Here is a 16,629-nt window from a genome sequence, read left to right on the forward strand (position 1 = left end):
CACAACCTGTTGGGTTTAGAAGACTCCACTGACACTGGAGGGATTGAAACAAGAGAAAAGGAGGAATTATACTTGGTAACAGCTTTCATTTCTCATAGATTCCCTCAGTCCTGTAGATTATATTGATGTATAAGTCTTTGATAATTTATAATTTGCATCATCAATATCTCTCAGTCAATGAGATCTTTTGATTAACCAAAACAGTTAAATTTCTGAAAAGCCTGTTTTATTGTAGCCATAAACTATGTTTATAGAGCTCTTTCTTCTAAGAGCTTCAAAATGGTTTGTGGTATGTGTTTACTATAAATGTATTTTTCATTAAAAAGTAAGCTAATGCTATGACTAACCCCGCCCCCGCCCCAGTGGAAAATAATGAAGAAAACAAAAGCAATGATCACAGTACAATCAGCATTAAATTTGTGGGGCCTTTCTTCCACCCTCACTTGTATTCTTTGTGTGGCTGTGATCATAACGAACATTTAACATTTTTAAAAAAGAAACATTGTCCTATAGGAACCAAGTGATCTAGTCTCTATAATCATAACTTAACCTTAACTTGTAATGACTATCAGATACTTCACTCTGTGTGTTTGTGTGTGTGGGGGTGTGTATAGCTATATAACATTTAATTGTCAGTATATTAGATGAAATTAAATTTTACTCTTTTTATTCTAAATAACGCTCCAACGGGTAACTTTTTCCATATTTAAAATTATCTCTTTAGGCCTTATTTCCAGAAGTGTAATTATAGGATTAGAGAAACGAATATATTTTGCACCAGCACTTTTACATGTATTTCCAACTTGCTTTTCAAAAGGGTCATACCAATGTATATAGCTACTAGCAATGCATATAAATGCTAGTTTCTCTACATCCTCACCAGCCTTGGGTTTTATAATTACTTTAATATTTTCCTAGTAGAAACTGTATCACTGCTGTTTAATTTGAATTTCATTACTAGTGAGGTAATGAAATACCTCTACTAGTATTAGCATTAAAAAACTACTGTTTTAATATGCTTAATCTCTGGGTTCATTTTCCTAATAGAGATCTGCCTTGTGTTTTAACAATTCAGCTGCCCAGATAACACTTAGAGAGCCATGACTAAAAGAGCTCTGTGTTAAACAAAACAAAATCACACACGTTTCCAAAGACTGTATTGTATAATTTCAATATGAGTCAGTGTTCCAATGTGTCACCCAAACATTTCCTATCATTTGTTAATATGATCTTAGGCTAAATTAACGTATTAGTCCATTCTAACACTGCTGATAAAGACATACCTGAAAATGAGTAATTTATGAAGGAAAGAGGTTTAACTGACTCACAGTTCCATATGGCTGGGAGGCCTCACAATCCTGGCGGAAGGTGAAGGAGGAGCAAAGTCACATCTTACATGGTGGCAGGCAAAGAAAGCTTGTGCAGAGGAACTCCCATCTATAAAGCCATCAGATCCTGTGAGACTTATTCACTATCACAAGAACAGTATGGGGGAAACTGCCCCCGTGATTCAGTTACCTTCATTTGGTCCCACCCTTGATTCAAGATGAGATTTGGGTAAGGACACAACTGAACCGTATCAATCAATATATGAGAATTGATTTATTTACTTTATTCCCTATGATAAGGGTAGCAGTGGTCCTTCTTCATGTTTCCTCATGTCACTTTTTACTAAGTAAGTCATGCACAAGATACCACATTTAAGAAGTATGAAAGGACACACAATGAAAGATGAGTGACTGAAGACATGTTTCTATCCAGCGTGATGTCTTTCCAAACAACTAGCCAAATATTCAGTCCAATGGAAATGAATGTTTTAGACTACAGAGATATTTCTTTTATAAAATAAAATGTTATGAAATAACTTTCACAGGTCCTTGGTACCCAGGTGTGGCAAACACTGTTAATTTCTAAATCAAAATTATTTGTGACCTTCTTCTGTACCTTGCTATCTCCCACTCTGGAGGCTGAAAGACTAATGTAAAAAATTTCATGCAAGCTTGAAACTTTCTGGAAACAAAAACATGACAAAAAGGGTTTGACAAGAGTGAGGTACCTTTTCCCTTTCCTCCTTCTGCTTGCCTGGAGCATAGAAGTGATGACTGGAGCTGCGGCAACTGCCTCATGATCATGAGGAGAATGTCAGGAGGATCACATATACGTCAGCTCTAACATGGCAGCCACCTACTTCCCTAACTTTAGTGCACATAAGAATGCCCTGAAGGCTTTGTTAAGCCCTGGATTGCTGGGCCCCTGTCCCAGAGACTCTTGTTCACTAGGTCTTGGGTAGGATGTGAGAATTTGCAATTTTAGCAAAGTCTTAGGCAATGCTGATGTTGCTAGTCTATGGACCACACTTTGAGTAGTAAGATGCTTGATTCATTATGTGAGAACAATAAAGCCCTATTTTTAAAGTTAATGCAGTTGGCGTTGCTTGTACCCTAAAAAAAGTGAACTGATTCACCTGCTAGGTTGGCTTATTTCTGCTTCATGTGCACCACCTACTCTAGAAAGAGATGCGGCGATCAATCTAATTGAGTGTGTGTGAAGATGACAGCAGCAACAATCAGACGGTCAAAAGCAGATTAAGAATCACATACTTGGCCAGGTACAGTGGCTCACACCCGTAATTCCAGCATTTTAGGAAGCCGAGGTGGGTGGATCACCTGACGTCAGGAGTTCAAGACCAGCCTGACCAACATGGGGAAACCCTGTCTCTATTTAATACAAAAAAAAAAATTTGCTGAGTGTGGTGGTGGGTACCTGTAATCCTAGCTTCTGGGAGACTGAGGGAAGAGAATTGCTTGAACCTGGGAGATGGGGGTTGCAGTGATCCAAGATTGTGCCATTGCATTCCATCCTGGGCAACAAGAGTGAAACTCCATCTCAAAAAAAAAAAAAAAAATCACTCCAGGGATGTGGGACTGTCCCCAGTTCTCCGTAGACTACTTTCCTTCTGGGAAATGATGGACTACAAGAGAGGTAGAGAACAGTGGAAGAGTTTGAAGGTGATCTTTAACAATGGAAGGAATAACAGCTACAATCCCAACACCTGCTAACTGAACTGCTAACTGAAGTAGGAGAGTTATATATATATATGTATAAAACAGTGCCCCTGTTCTGAAAGCTTGGTATCAAAAGCTGCAGGGTTTGATGTTCAGCAGCAAAGCATTGCTATAACTTGCGTATCTTCTAAAAAATGTGCCCACATCCTCCCGGTTTGCCTTGGGAACAGAGAGAACTTGGTTATGAAGCCCCTTTCTCCAAGGATTAATTGAATCAAGATCAACTGTATCTGGAATGTACATTTAATACTCAGGAATGATGTCAGTAATATATGTAAGAGATTTTTATATTAGATAACTGCTCATTAAAAGTCAATCCTTTCCCCCAGGGCTTTAAAATAGAAAGTATTCACCTTTTGCAAATGAGGATAGTGAAATTTACTTTAACTCCTGCCACAATGAAAACTGGAAGAAAGGGAATTGCTCACAATACAATATAACTCCTCCAAATTTGCATAATTTAGGCATAAAATGTAATACCCTGCTCACACTCTTTTGTCTTGAATGAAATTGGTTTTCAAGTAATGTGGGGAATCATAACCAGCTTTAACAAAATGGATCATGTCAGAAGGCAAAAGTTCCTACTAGCCTAGGAGGCGTTGCTGAAGTGTGAATGCAGCGTGCAACATCTTTACAAAAGTTGTTCTTGTGATTTAATGCAAAAGGCTTTGTAGACTTTACAGAAACACTTAGGCCATGCTTTTTGATAGTTAATGGAGGAATTAACCATTTGAAACCTTAAGGCAATCTTTTTCTAGAATTCTTAAAATCACGGGATTGTTACAATTCTAAGGGTATTAAAAATGATGGTCGTTCCTGCATTTCATTTCTGAAGATCACAGAGTTCTTTGTGTAAATTAGTGTTTCTCGAGCCTGGCGCAGTGGCTCACACCTGTAATCCTAGCACTTTGGGAGGCCAAGATGGGCGGGTCACCTGAGGTCAGGAATTCGCGACCAGCCTGGCCAACATGGTGAAATCCGGACTCTAATAAAAATACAAAAAACAAACAAAAAAAAATTACTAGGCGTGGTGGTGGAGGTGCCTGTAATCCCAGCTACTTGGGAGGCTGAGGCAGGAGAATCGCTTAAACCTGGGAGGCAGAGGTTGCAGTGAGCCGAGATTGTGCCACTGAACTCCAGCGTAGGCGACAGAGCAAGACTCTGTCTCAAAAATAAATAAATAAATAAATAAGTATTATTATTATTACTGCCTCATATATATTTTTGTTGCAGACAGTGTTAGTTGTCTACCCTGGTCCTCCTCAAAGTTGAGCGTGAACCAGAATTCCCTGGAGCCCCTCTTAAAACGCACCCTCAGAGCATTTGATTCAGTGATTTTTAAATGGAGCCTGAGAATTTGAATTTTTTTAAAGTTCTCATGTGTTGCCGGTGCTACAGGCCTTGGAACCACATTTTGAGAACGCGTGTTTTCTCTTGTGACCATTCTCCAATGTGCTATGTTTGTTAGGTATGACAATGTGTCCATCTAGAGCAAAATCAAACAATGGTAGCAAACCTTGATTTCCCAGAGTTTTTTTTTTGCATTTGGGAGTGGCTGTGGAGCCTGTGATACAGAAGTGTAAGTCTCCAGGGTACGGATAGAAGTCAGCTTGTACACATCTCCCAGACACATGCCCTTCTCCTTTCAGGCTTCCTCTTGCCTGGAAGAAGTATGCTGGTCAGAAAGTTGGGCAGCCATCTGTGACCATGAGTCCGGAAGCCACATTGGACAATGGAACAGGAATATTGAAGCTTCCTGAGTTCCTCAAGAATAGCTGAAGTAGCTCTACAGGGCCAAACTCCAACCTTCTATTTTGCAATAAAAAATGATTATGTGGTTACTAACTATAGAAATCCTTAACTGAATTATTTCTCTCACGTACACACGAATCGTTTGGACTTCTTATTTTAACAAAAGGAGAGGTAAACAGTATGGAGGTTCCTCAAAAAATTAAAAATAGAACTACCATATGATTCAGTAACCTCACTGCTGGATTATACATCCAAAGAAAATGAAATCAATATATTGAAGAAATGTCTGCACTCCTGTGTTTATTGCAGCAGTACTCAGACTAGCCAGGATATGGCCAGGCATGGTGGCTCACACCTGTAATCCCAGCACTTTGGGAAGCTGAGGCGAGTGGATCACTTGAGGTCAGGAGTTCCAGACCAGCCTGGCCAACATGGTGAAACCCCGTCTCTGCTAAAAATACAAAACATATGCAGGCGTGGTGATACGCGCCTGTATTCCCAGCTACTCGGGGCCAGGGGAGGGGTGCTGAGGTAGGAGAATTGCTTCAACCCAGGAGGCAGAGGTGGCAGTGAGCTGAGATCATGCCACTGCCCTCCAGCGTGGGTGACAGAATGAGACTCCATCTCAAAAATAAACAGTAAAATAAACAAAATAGCCAGGATATGGAAAAAACCTAAGTGTCCGTGAACAGATGAATGGATAAAGAAAATTACACACATACATATACATGCCAGGAAATACAATTCAGCCTTCAAAAAAGAAGGAAATTCTGCCATTTGCAACAACATGGATGAACCTGGAGGACATTATGCTAACTGAACTAAGCCAGACAGAGAAAGAGAAATGCTGCGTGATCTCACTTATATATGGAATCTAACAGAGTCAGACTCAAAGAAACAGAATAAAATGGTGGTTACCAAGGCCTGGTGGCTGGCGGGGGAGAGATGTTGGTCAGGTACAAAATTTCAGGTAGGCAGGAGGAGTAAGTTCAAGAGATCTATTGTACAATATGGAGAAATCATAGTAACAATGTATGGTGCTCTTGAAAATCACTGAGTAGATTTTAAATGTTCTCACACACAACACAAGGATGTGAAATAATGCATACATTAGCTCGATTTAGCCATTCCACATGTATACATGTTTCAAATTGTCGTGTGGTACCTGATAAATACATATATAATTCTATTTGTCAATTAAAAATAATTAGAAACAGAAAAAGTAGAGGTGAAGGAAAAGAGTGATTGGGGTTTATTTTAAATAATGCACAAATCCCCTGCTCTGCCCCACAGTTGTTGGAGGACAGTGGGTGGATGAGACACGCAGAATAGACCCTTCCTTGGCCCATCTTATTGAGAGACCATGTTGTGCAGAAGTGTCATCCTCTGAGACGTAGTTAAGATAAATGACATCTCCTTACCTTTTACCCCCCGAGACTATAGTGTCATTCTGTAGTCTGAAAGGTCATTTGTAAAGCTCACAGGATTGCTCTAGCTATTAAAAAAGAGAGCAAAACTCAAAAGCAAACCTCTTTCCCCAAGGAAAACACTGTACTTTGGACAGTCTCATCGTTCTCCTGTGATTCTAAACCACTTCCTCTGCACACGATGCAGCAACTAGATCTTTCCTGGCACTAGGCTCTCAAGGACTCTTGTGGATCTTGTTTTTCCCCTATCTTTTGTCTTACAGTTTCCACTCTACCTTTTGTTCTGTGTGTTTGAGTCAAGAATGGGCAAAGCTCACACTGACGTTTGTGAGCATTAAGTGATGTAAACACAATAATCACAATAATGGATTTTGCTTTTTTGAGCTACTCATAAAAAGAGATAAAGTGCTTTAGCTTTTTATGCATGTTGAAAAATAGAGTATGAGCTAATAGTACTGACTGAAGAGGAACCAGAAGAAATTTAGTATGCATATAAATTTAATGCAGAATAAAAAGCCAAATGTAAATATTGGTTTCCTTCCAGATTTTCAAGCCTTAAAAGAAAAAAAGTAAGATTTTCTTTGCTTGTTATATTTCTGCTGATGGAAAACATCCTTTCCACTGTTGGAAAATGAATAGTTTTAAATGTAGAATACATATATTTTAGACTCGATGGTCTTTAAAATTAAGAGTGAGGACTTTTCTTTTGATAGAATGTGGCATGTAGCGTATCGCATGTCTTAGAATATTATTTGTTCTTGCGAAAGTGATCCTGATCCCTTATTTGAAAGGAAAAGAAAAGGTATGATTCTCCTTTTGTGCATTCAGTACAACAAAAAATTGCCTGTTATCTAGTGTGTACTTGACTATGGATCTCCTTTTAAGTCAAGACTACACTTACATGATGGAAATAATAATAGAAAATTGTAGATAATAATAAATATATTTTTACTCCATCTTCTTCTTAAAAGACTTTATGGCAGAGAGCAAATAGCTTTTCCCTTTGCAAAAACAAGATGCTAGAAGCATAGAAGAGATAAAGTTAAGAAATTAGTGATTGGAATGAGTGGATCTTTTAATTTTTTAAAATAGCAATAATCACTAATTTCTATTGGACACTTACTATGTACCAAGTACTTCATATGTATTAACTCAGTTAATAATTATAACAACATTGTTATAATTATAAGGAAAAATATTTATTATCTCCATTTCACACATGAGAGAATCGGGACTTTAACTAATATGCCTCTGATCACTCTATTATTCTGTGAAGTGCTCAGAATGGAAGCTCAAAACACCCCATTCTAGAACCTTTGCTCTTAACCTGGTAGTGTATTAGTCAGTGTCTGCTGTATCAAACCACCCCAAAGCCTAGAGGCTTAAAACCACCATTTATTCAGCTCACAATTCCGTGGGTCAACAATGTGGACTAGGATCAGCTGGGTGAAGGAGTAAGCAGAAGTATAAAGAGGTCTGATGATGGAGTGAGGTTGAAAGCTTAATTTCTTCACGTGTAACTATTCAAGGGGACCTTCATTTGCCTGATTGAGCAAATACCTTATGCGGATAGCTTAAGGAAAGAACTGAACACCTGGCCTGTGACCTTCTGGGAGATGAAGTCCAAGGACATTTTTAGATACGGATGTGCATAGTACAAAGAGATGGAATAAAAATGCTAAGGCAACATATACATAAACACTGTGGTATGGATGATTCACTCACTGACTGTATTGTGTGCCAGCCTTTTTGCAGACAGTGTCAAATATTGGTAGACTTTATAGGGGCTTGCAGTTTGGGAGGAGAAATAGTGAACCAGTAAACTGTGACATCAGTGACCATTTGTGGTACATGTTAGGTATGAAATAGACTATCGAGATTGAAATTAATTAGAGGAGGGTCTATTTGAATAAGTTGACCAGGACAGATTTTATGGAAGAATGATCATTAAGCTGAAATCTGAATGTTGAGAAGGGTACAGCCAAGGAAAAAAGAAGTTGGGGCTGTTTTAGAGATAGAGGTGTGTGTGTGTGTGTGTGTGTGTGTGTGTGTGTGTGTGTTTTCCTTCTTAGCCAAGAGGTACCGGATTTAGTGCAGGTCTACGGGATACGTTGAAAGATGAAGGTTATAAGTGGAGGTTTCCATGTTTAAATTCAGTGAGGAGACTCTCTTTAGCTCTTCTCATTTTCTTAAACGTTGCCCAAAGAATCCCATAAACATGGAAGGAATCCTACCCAGGTGCTATATAAAGATAAGGATAGGGAGCCTCTTGGAGATATAATTGAGGAACACCAGATGGGGAGTAAGATTTGGCTTCTCATCTTGGCATTAACACTAACTTACCATGTGTCCTTGGCAAGGACACTCGGCCTGTCCAGAATGTAGTTGCCTAGGCTGCAGTGATGGCCACTTCTGAATGGTGGGTGAGAGCTATGTGGAGAAAGGAGGCTGAGGCCACTTACAATCTCTGTGAGCCAGAATTCTAGAATTGATTAAGCATGTCTGCCCTGGACTTGGAAGGAGCGAGTGGTGTTGTGTATGCTGTTTATGTGCCATTCTCTGATGGCCTTTTATTTTCCGGCACAATATTTTCTATGGCTTTTATGACTAATTGGAAAAATTCTGTAGCTTTCCAGTTTTTTTTTTGTCCTGATATTTTAAAAATGCAGCAATAATTGAAAACAACAAGGGAGGGAAATAAATATATCAAAACAATACTCTGTACACTTACTTCAAAGGGATCAAACAAAGCAAATTATGCACGGGAGGGAGGTGGATTTGTACTTCCCTCGTTTGCAATATTATTAGTGTGATTAATACACAAAGACCAATATTTCCTGAAATTCATAATTTGCCCTATTCCTCCGTGAGCTTTGTGTTTCCCAGAATAATCATGCTGATCCATTTCCTTAAAAATGTATTGAATGCCTAAGTGCTCATTTTGCAAGGGCAGCAGCATAATTGGACACAGTGGGGAAACAGCAGAGAAGTGGTTTGCTTCCTGAGGAGAGGAGAATGTGGTGTGAGTACCGGCTGGACGGAATGTCACGCCAGGAGGGACCTCATCTCTGCACCAGCGTCACTGAGCAGAATGTTAAAGGCTATTTATGGAATTAGGACTGGAAAACTGCAGCTAATTCTCAAAGAATGGAGGGCTTCCCTGGATTATGAAATATGTGTTCTTTTGAATACTGGAAGCAAATGAGAGTAGAATGTTTTAGCATTTTTTTATTTTTCCTAACACGACAGCCCTTTGGGGATCCTGGTGATTTTACAACTGGATTTCATCTTCATGAAATTCTGTGGTGTGTGATTGTTTCTTCCCCACCCTTCCCCTTAAATAGCCACTTTAAAAGCATCTCTAGCTTGCCTCGGAGATTGACTTTCTTGTTACAGGTGTCTGGAAAAGCATTTCTATAATGTGAGCTTTAGAAACTAGGAACAGAGGAGGAAGATCGGAGTCCTTAGGTTCAAACCTACTTAAGGTCCGTGCGCTGCCCTGTACCTGCTTGTCTCTGTGTTTCTCTTAATGCTTTTCCAAAACAGCTCGTTAATACAGTGACCTCGAGGTCTTGTTCAGATTTGCTTCCACCTGGACTGGTGATGTGAACTGCTGGTGAAGCTGCTATGTGTTTGCAGGTCTGTTTAGTAGACTCACCTTCTGCACATCTAGCATCCACACCTCCGGGCTCTTGTGTGAGGTGTGGACAGCGTCAGTGCTGGTGTCAGGGAATCAGGGTCTGGGAACTCTCAGTACGGCCAGGGTAGCCATGCTGTGTAAACCCATGGAGCGCCATTCCCATTGAATTCGACATCGTCTGCTCAGCACTATGTGGGCCCCGATACAGTTCTAACAGGGAAATTCTTGTAGTTTGCTGAGGCGGGGGCAGCCGCTGGGTGAGATTGAGAGAGATGAGACTGGAAGGTGGGTATGAGCCCGATCACAAAGCAGGTTATGGGTTGTGATTGGGTTTGGAATTTATTCTGAATTCACTTGCCATCAGTGGCATTTCAGGGAGGCCCCTTTAGCTGTACTTGAGAGGCTGAATTAGAGAAGCCCCAAACTGGAGGGAAGATGCATGAAGACATGATTGCGGTGTGAGCTTTTTGTCGATTCCTCGCATCTCTGTGGCTAGCACCAACCTGATCCAAACTACCATCTCTCCTGGATGGTTGCAGTGGGGACCTGAGGAACCTCTGTACCCCACTCGGCCCCACCTCCACACTGCAACCCAAGCAGCTTGATCATATTACCCCACAGGCAGCCCTTCAGGGATAGGGAGTTCACATTGCTCTCTGGAAGGAGACAAAAATCCTTTGTATGGTTGGAGGCAAGGCCCTGCGAGATTTAGACGTCCTCAACCTCTGCATTGTTCACTAACTCTCCACACCACACCAATCGCCTTGATTTTTTAATTAAAGAAATGGGGTCTCACTGTGCCACCCAGCCTGGAGCACAGTAGAGCACTCATAGCTCACTGCAGCCTCCATCTCCTGGCCTTAAGCAATCCTCCTGCCTCAGCCTCCCAAAGTGCTGGGATTACCAACATGAGCCACCACGCCCAGCCCACATTTATTTTTTTTCCATCCGTCCCCCATGTTCTCTGTCACTAAATGCAGTTCTCTCTCTCTTGAGCTTTCCTAAACCATTTTATTCCCCCGTCTTAGTCTGTTTTGTGCTCCCATAATAGAACACCTGAGACTGAGTAACTGATAAAGAACAGAAATCTATTTTATCACAGCTTCAGAAGCTGGGAAGTCCAAAATCGAGGCAATGGAAGGTTCTGTGTCTGCTGAGAGCTGCATCCTCTGGAGGGGAGAAATGCCGTGTCCTCACATGGCAGAAGGGCAGGCTGGCCAAATACTATAAAGCCTCTTTTATAAGAGCATTCGTCCCACTCGTGAGGGGAGGAGCCTGTATGAACCAATCACCTCTTTTTATTTATTTATTTATTTATTTATTTATTTTTTATTATACTTTAAGTTCTAGGGTACATGTGCATAACGTGCAGGTTTGTTACATATGTATACTTGTGCCATGTTGGTGTGCTGCACCCATCAACTCGTCAGCACCCATCAACTCGTCATTTACATCAGGTATAACTCCCAATGCAATCCCTCCCCCCTCCCCGCTCCCTGTGATAGGCCCCGGTGTGTGATGTTCCCCTTCCCGGGTCCAAGTGATCTCATTGTTCAGTTCCCACCTATGAGTGAGAACATGTGGTGTTTGGTTTTCTGTTCTTGCGATAGTTTGCTGAGAATGATGGTTTCCAGCTGCATCCATGTCCCTACAAAGGACACAAACTCATCCTTTTTTATTGCTGCATAGTATTCCATGGTGTATATGTGCCACATTTTCTTAATCCAATCTGTCACTGATGGACATTTGGAACCAATCACCTCTTAAAGGCCCCACCTCTTTCTACCATCACAGTGGCCACTAAGTCTCATTGCCCTTCACCACACACTTATTTAACCTGGTTAATTATTATTTATTCTCCAAATTCCTGCCCAGTGTCACTTCTCTACGGAAGCTAAATTTCCCCTCTGTTACCTGTCCAAAAGGAAGTATCTCTCCTTTTTGGCGTTTAGTTCGGTTGTAAATTTACATATGTTTATGTGATTCTTTGATTATTATCTTCCTTCCAAAACTGTAGGTCCCATGAGGGTAAGGGTTATTTTTATTGGATCATCATCATTTATCCCCCCTGTGACTTAGCATAGTGGTGTCTCTTAACCAGCAGCATTCAGAAATAGTTTTGAGAGAATGGATCAGAGACAGTAGAAGTCTGAATGAAGGCTTCAGGAATAGGACCAGAGAAATGGGTTGGATGTGTGGGGTTGGTACTTTCTGTGTCTTAATGTTCTGGAGAATAACGAGTCTCAGGGTTTTATCTGGGTGACTCAGTAATGGTGGCATTGTAAACTTAAGTAGAAATTGTTGAAAGAAAATGAGGTTGGAAATAAGTACAACAGAGGGGCCTTTTCATAGTGATCTTGATTTTGGTTGAGGTTACATGAATCTATATATACACGTGAACCACACATACACATGAACTACACACAGACAAACACACACACACAGAGGCACACATGCAATGAAATGTGAACAAGGTCTGTAGATTGCACTAGTATCAGTTTCCTTGTTTGGATATTTTGTTACAGGTATGGAAAATGTTTCCATTGGGGGAAACTGGGTAAATTGTGCATAGGAGGACTCTGTACTACTTTTGCCAATTCCTGTGAGCCTGTAATTATTTCAAAATAAAGGTAAAAAGAGAGGGATTTAAAGATTTGCAGGGACATTGGTAAATTCAGTTTGCAGGATATGGAATATAATTTGCTCTCTACGGAGTCCACTAAGACCTCACCTGTCCTTTTTGCCTCAATTATTGGCCTGAAATCCTTGTTGACTCTTCTTGCATTCTAAGAGTGCAGGGCTCTGCTGACCTGTCCACCTGGCTTCATTTTCAACCTTCTTCCATGTGGTCATTCACATCTCAGAAGGACCCAGCTCCCCTCCACCACACACAATGAATCACATGGGGCAACCCTTACTTTCTGTCTATTCAGCACCATAAAAAGTCCAAGCAGAAAGGATTCCCTCCCTTTCCAGCAGCCCCAGCTGTCTGTCTGTCTGTCTGTGTGCCATGCCACACATCCACCCAGAGGAAAAGAGGTCATTATACAAAAAAGACACTTGCACATGCTGGTTTATATTATAGCAGCACAATTTGCAATTGCAAAAATATAGAACCAGCCCGAATGCCCGTCAACTGAGTGGATAAAGAAACCGTGGTATATGTGTACGATGGAATGCTACTGAGCCATAAAAACGAATGTATTAATGGCATTCACAGTGATCTGGATGGGATTGGAGACTATTACTCTAAGTGAAGTAACTTCAGGAATGGAAAACCAAACATGGTATGTCCTCATGCATAATGGGAGCTAAGCTACGAAGATGCAGAGGCACAAGAATAGTACAGTGGACTCTGGGGACCCAAGGGGAAAGGTTGAGAAAGGGGTGAGGGATAAAAGATTACAGATTGGGTGCAGTGTATACTGCTCGCGTGATGGGCACACCAAAATCTCACGAATCACCATTAAAGAATTTACTCGTGTAACCAGACACCACCTGTTCCCCAATAATCTAAGGAAATAAAAATAAATTCAAAAAATAAAGTAAGAAAGAATGACACTGACAGAAATCTATAGGAAATAGGAGGCTATTTGCTGGACCAGAGTTTCTACATAGGCATGGTTTATTCTGTTGCTTAAAAACAAACCATGTTCCGTTATTTATTTTTCTAATAAAGAAGAACAACATCTGACTTCTACTGAGCTCAGTATGCCTTTGTTGTTAAAAAAGCAAGCTCTGGAGTCAGCCCTGACTGAATTCAAATCCTAGCACCACCACCTTGACCTTGGGAAAATTACTGTACCTCACTTTGTCCCGGTCACATTTGTGAAACAGGACTAATAGTACCTAACTCATAATCTGTGGAAATCAACTACAATGATGAGCTGTAAGAGCTTAGCAGAGTGCCTGAAATACAGAAAATACCTAGTAAATATTTGCGTTTATTATGCTGTTTGTTTTTTGGAGGCAGAGTCTCACGCTGTCCTTCAGGCTGGAGTGTAGTGGCGCCATCTCGGCTCACTGAACCTCTGTCTCCTGGGTTCAAGTGACTCCCCTGCCTCAGTCACCCAAGTAGCTGGAATTACAGGCACATGACACCATGCCCAGCTAATTTGTTTGTTTATTTTTGTATTTTTAGTAGAGGTGTGGTTTCACCATGTTGTCCAGGCTGGTCTCAAACTCCTGACCTTAGATGATCCACCCACCTCAGCCTCCCAAAGTGCTGGGATTACAGGTGTGAAGCCACCGTGTCTGGCTTTTTTATGACGTATTTTTGCCAGATGCTTTTTGTGTGTTATGTCCACACATTTTAAAAATGTATCCATAAGAGCATCTTTACCCATTGGATATTTTGTTCCCGTAGTATAAGTGAGGAAATAGAGGCTCAGAGTATTCAAGTCATATGTCGAAGATCACACTGTGGTACATTGCACGAGGGAGATTACAACTCAGGTCATTTTGGCCCCATTGTGGGTCACATATTCTATTTCATCTCTAAACAAACTCAGGGGACCCAAGCATTATAAATGAGTAATCCAGATAATTCTTCAACAAAATAGAGTGTCCAAGGAAGTCTTTGGGTTTGCTTTTGTTCTGCCTGAACCAAAATCATGGCACTTAATAAAATCTTTCCGGCAGTCCCTAAAATCTTACTGGCAAGGGTGCTTTTATTATAAACACATCTTCCTATAAATTTTGTTAAGTATTTCATCTTTGTTATCTTGCTGAAGCAGAAGGGTACTGTTCTGGAATGTGAAATGTATGAAATTACAATGTTAGAAGGTGGAAGTAAGTCCTACTTTTCCCCATGGAAGAAGTTTGAGAGGCAGTGCTTGGGCAAGTTTCATCCTTACATGGCCAGACCTGACCCTATAAAGATGAATGGCTATTACAGTGGGGCTCAGAGAGGTAAGCCGACATGCCTCAGTTTACCTAACTAGTAACTGAGCCCTACTTTCATCAGTTCAAAAACCAGAAAAAGAAAGAACTGCCGGCAGAAGGGAAACGTGAAGAAGGTGAAGATGGCAGTGGCCAGGGCCGGGGTCCTGGGAGTTCAGTGGCTGCAAAGGGCATCCCGGAACGTGGTGCCGCTGGGCGCACGGACAGCCTCCCGCATGCCCAAGGACATGTTGCCAGGGCCCTATCCTAGGACCCCAGAAGAACGGGCCGCCGCCGCCAAGAAGTATAATATGCGTGTGGAAGACTACGAGCCTTACCCGGATGAGGGCATGGGGTATGGCGACTACCCGAAGCTCCCTGACCGTTCACAGCATGAGAGGGATCCCTGGTATAGCTGGGACCAGCCGGACCTGAGGTTGAACTGGGGTGAACCGATGCACTGGCACGTAGACATGTACACCAGGAACCGTGTGGATACGTCCCCCACACCTGTTTCTTGGAATGTCATGTGTATGCACCTCTTCGGTTTCCTGGCTTTCATGACATTCATGTTCTGGGTGGGGGACGTGTACCCTTCCTACCAGCCTGTGGGACCAAAGCAGTATCCTTACAATAATCTGTACCTGGAACGAGGCGGTGATCCCTCCAAAGAACCTGAGCCAGTGGTTCACTGTGAGATCTGAGGAGGCTTTGTGGGCTTTTGTGTCCTCTTAACTAGGACTCCCTTATTCCTAGAAATTTAATCTTAATGAAATCCCTAATAAAACTCAGTGCTGTGGTAAAAAAAAAAAAAAAAAAAAAAAAAAGAACTGTCTTATTGGGAGGCCAGTGCAGGTGGATTATGAGGTCAGGAGTTCAAGACCAGCCTTGCCAAGATGGTGAAACCATGTCTCTATTAAAAATACAAAAATTAGTGGGGCTTGGTGGTGAGCACCTGTAGTCCCAGCTACTCGGGAGGCTGAGGCAGAGAATTGCTTGAACCAGGGAGATGGAAGTTGCAGTGAGCCAAGATCACACCACTGCACTCCAGCCTGGGTGACAGAGCAAGACTCCATCAAAAAATAAAAAAGAAAGAAGGAAAAGAAAAGACAGACCTGCCTAATGGCTGGGCGCAGCGGCACATGCCTGTAATCCCAGCACTTTGAGAGGCCGAGGTGGGCGGGTCAGGAGGGCAAGAGACGGAGACCATCCTGGCCAACATGTGAAACCCTGCCTCTACCAAAAATACCAAAATTAGCTGGGCGTGGTGACACGTGCCTGTAGTCCCAGATACTCGGGAGGCTGAGGCAGGAGAATCGCTTGAACCTAGGAGGCGGAGGTTGTAGTAAGCCGAAATCGCACCACTGTACTCCAGCCTGGGTGACAGAGTGAGATTCTGTCTCAAAAAAAAAAAAAAAAAAAAAAAAAGTCTGCCTTGCAGGGTTGTTGGGAATCAGAAATGTCTATGAAGTGTCTGCCACTTAGACGACATAAAAATATTGCTATTACACTGATGGCATTAGGTCTGCATTCACAGTGGAGTGACAGTAAGGCCAGGGATCCTATAATGAAGGTTTTTAACTTTCTTAGAAACTAAATTTGTCCTTTTGAAACTCCCTCTTCAGGTTTGCCCTTAATCCAGGAACCTCTATCACATTATAGGCGCCCAGCAGCACGTCTTAATACGTGTTAATTCCCTTTATTTCTGACACTGGAGAATTTAAATAGTGACTCACCTTGTAGGATCCCTCCTGGCATGGTGGAAATTGTCAGAAGACGAAATAACAGATTTGATGGTACTTCGTTGTGATTTTTCCATGTGTCCAAACCCTATCCGTAGCTTTCATGACCCAGATAAATTGTC

General features: G+C 41.6%; 1 protein-coding gene and 1 pseudogene across 17 annotated transcripts in view; both read left to right on the plus strand.

Moving 5' to 3' along the window:
* The window catches only part of RBFOX1 (RNA binding fox-1 homolog 1), a 2,485,711-nt gene that overhangs the window by 993,788 nt on the left and 1,475,294 nt on the right, over nucleotides 1-16,629 (plus strand). The window lies entirely within an intron of this gene.
* On the plus strand, nucleotides 14,881-15,552 carry LOC144337897 (NADH dehydrogenase [ubiquinone] 1 beta subcomplex subunit 8, mitochondrial pseudogene; annotated as a pseudogene). The gene has a single exon (XR_013411537.1). The product of XR_013411537.1 is annotated as an NADH dehydrogenase [ubiquinone] 1 beta subcomplex subunit 8, mitochondrial pseudogene (transcript).

The sequence above is a fragment of the Macaca mulatta genome, chromosome 20 (genome assembly GCF_049350105.2).
Source record: "Macaca mulatta isolate MMU2019108-1 chromosome 20, T2T-MMU8v2.0, whole genome shotgun sequence".
In the NCBI taxonomy this organism is placed as follows: domain Eukaryota; kingdom Metazoa; phylum Chordata; class Mammalia; order Primates; family Cercopithecidae; genus Macaca; species Macaca mulatta.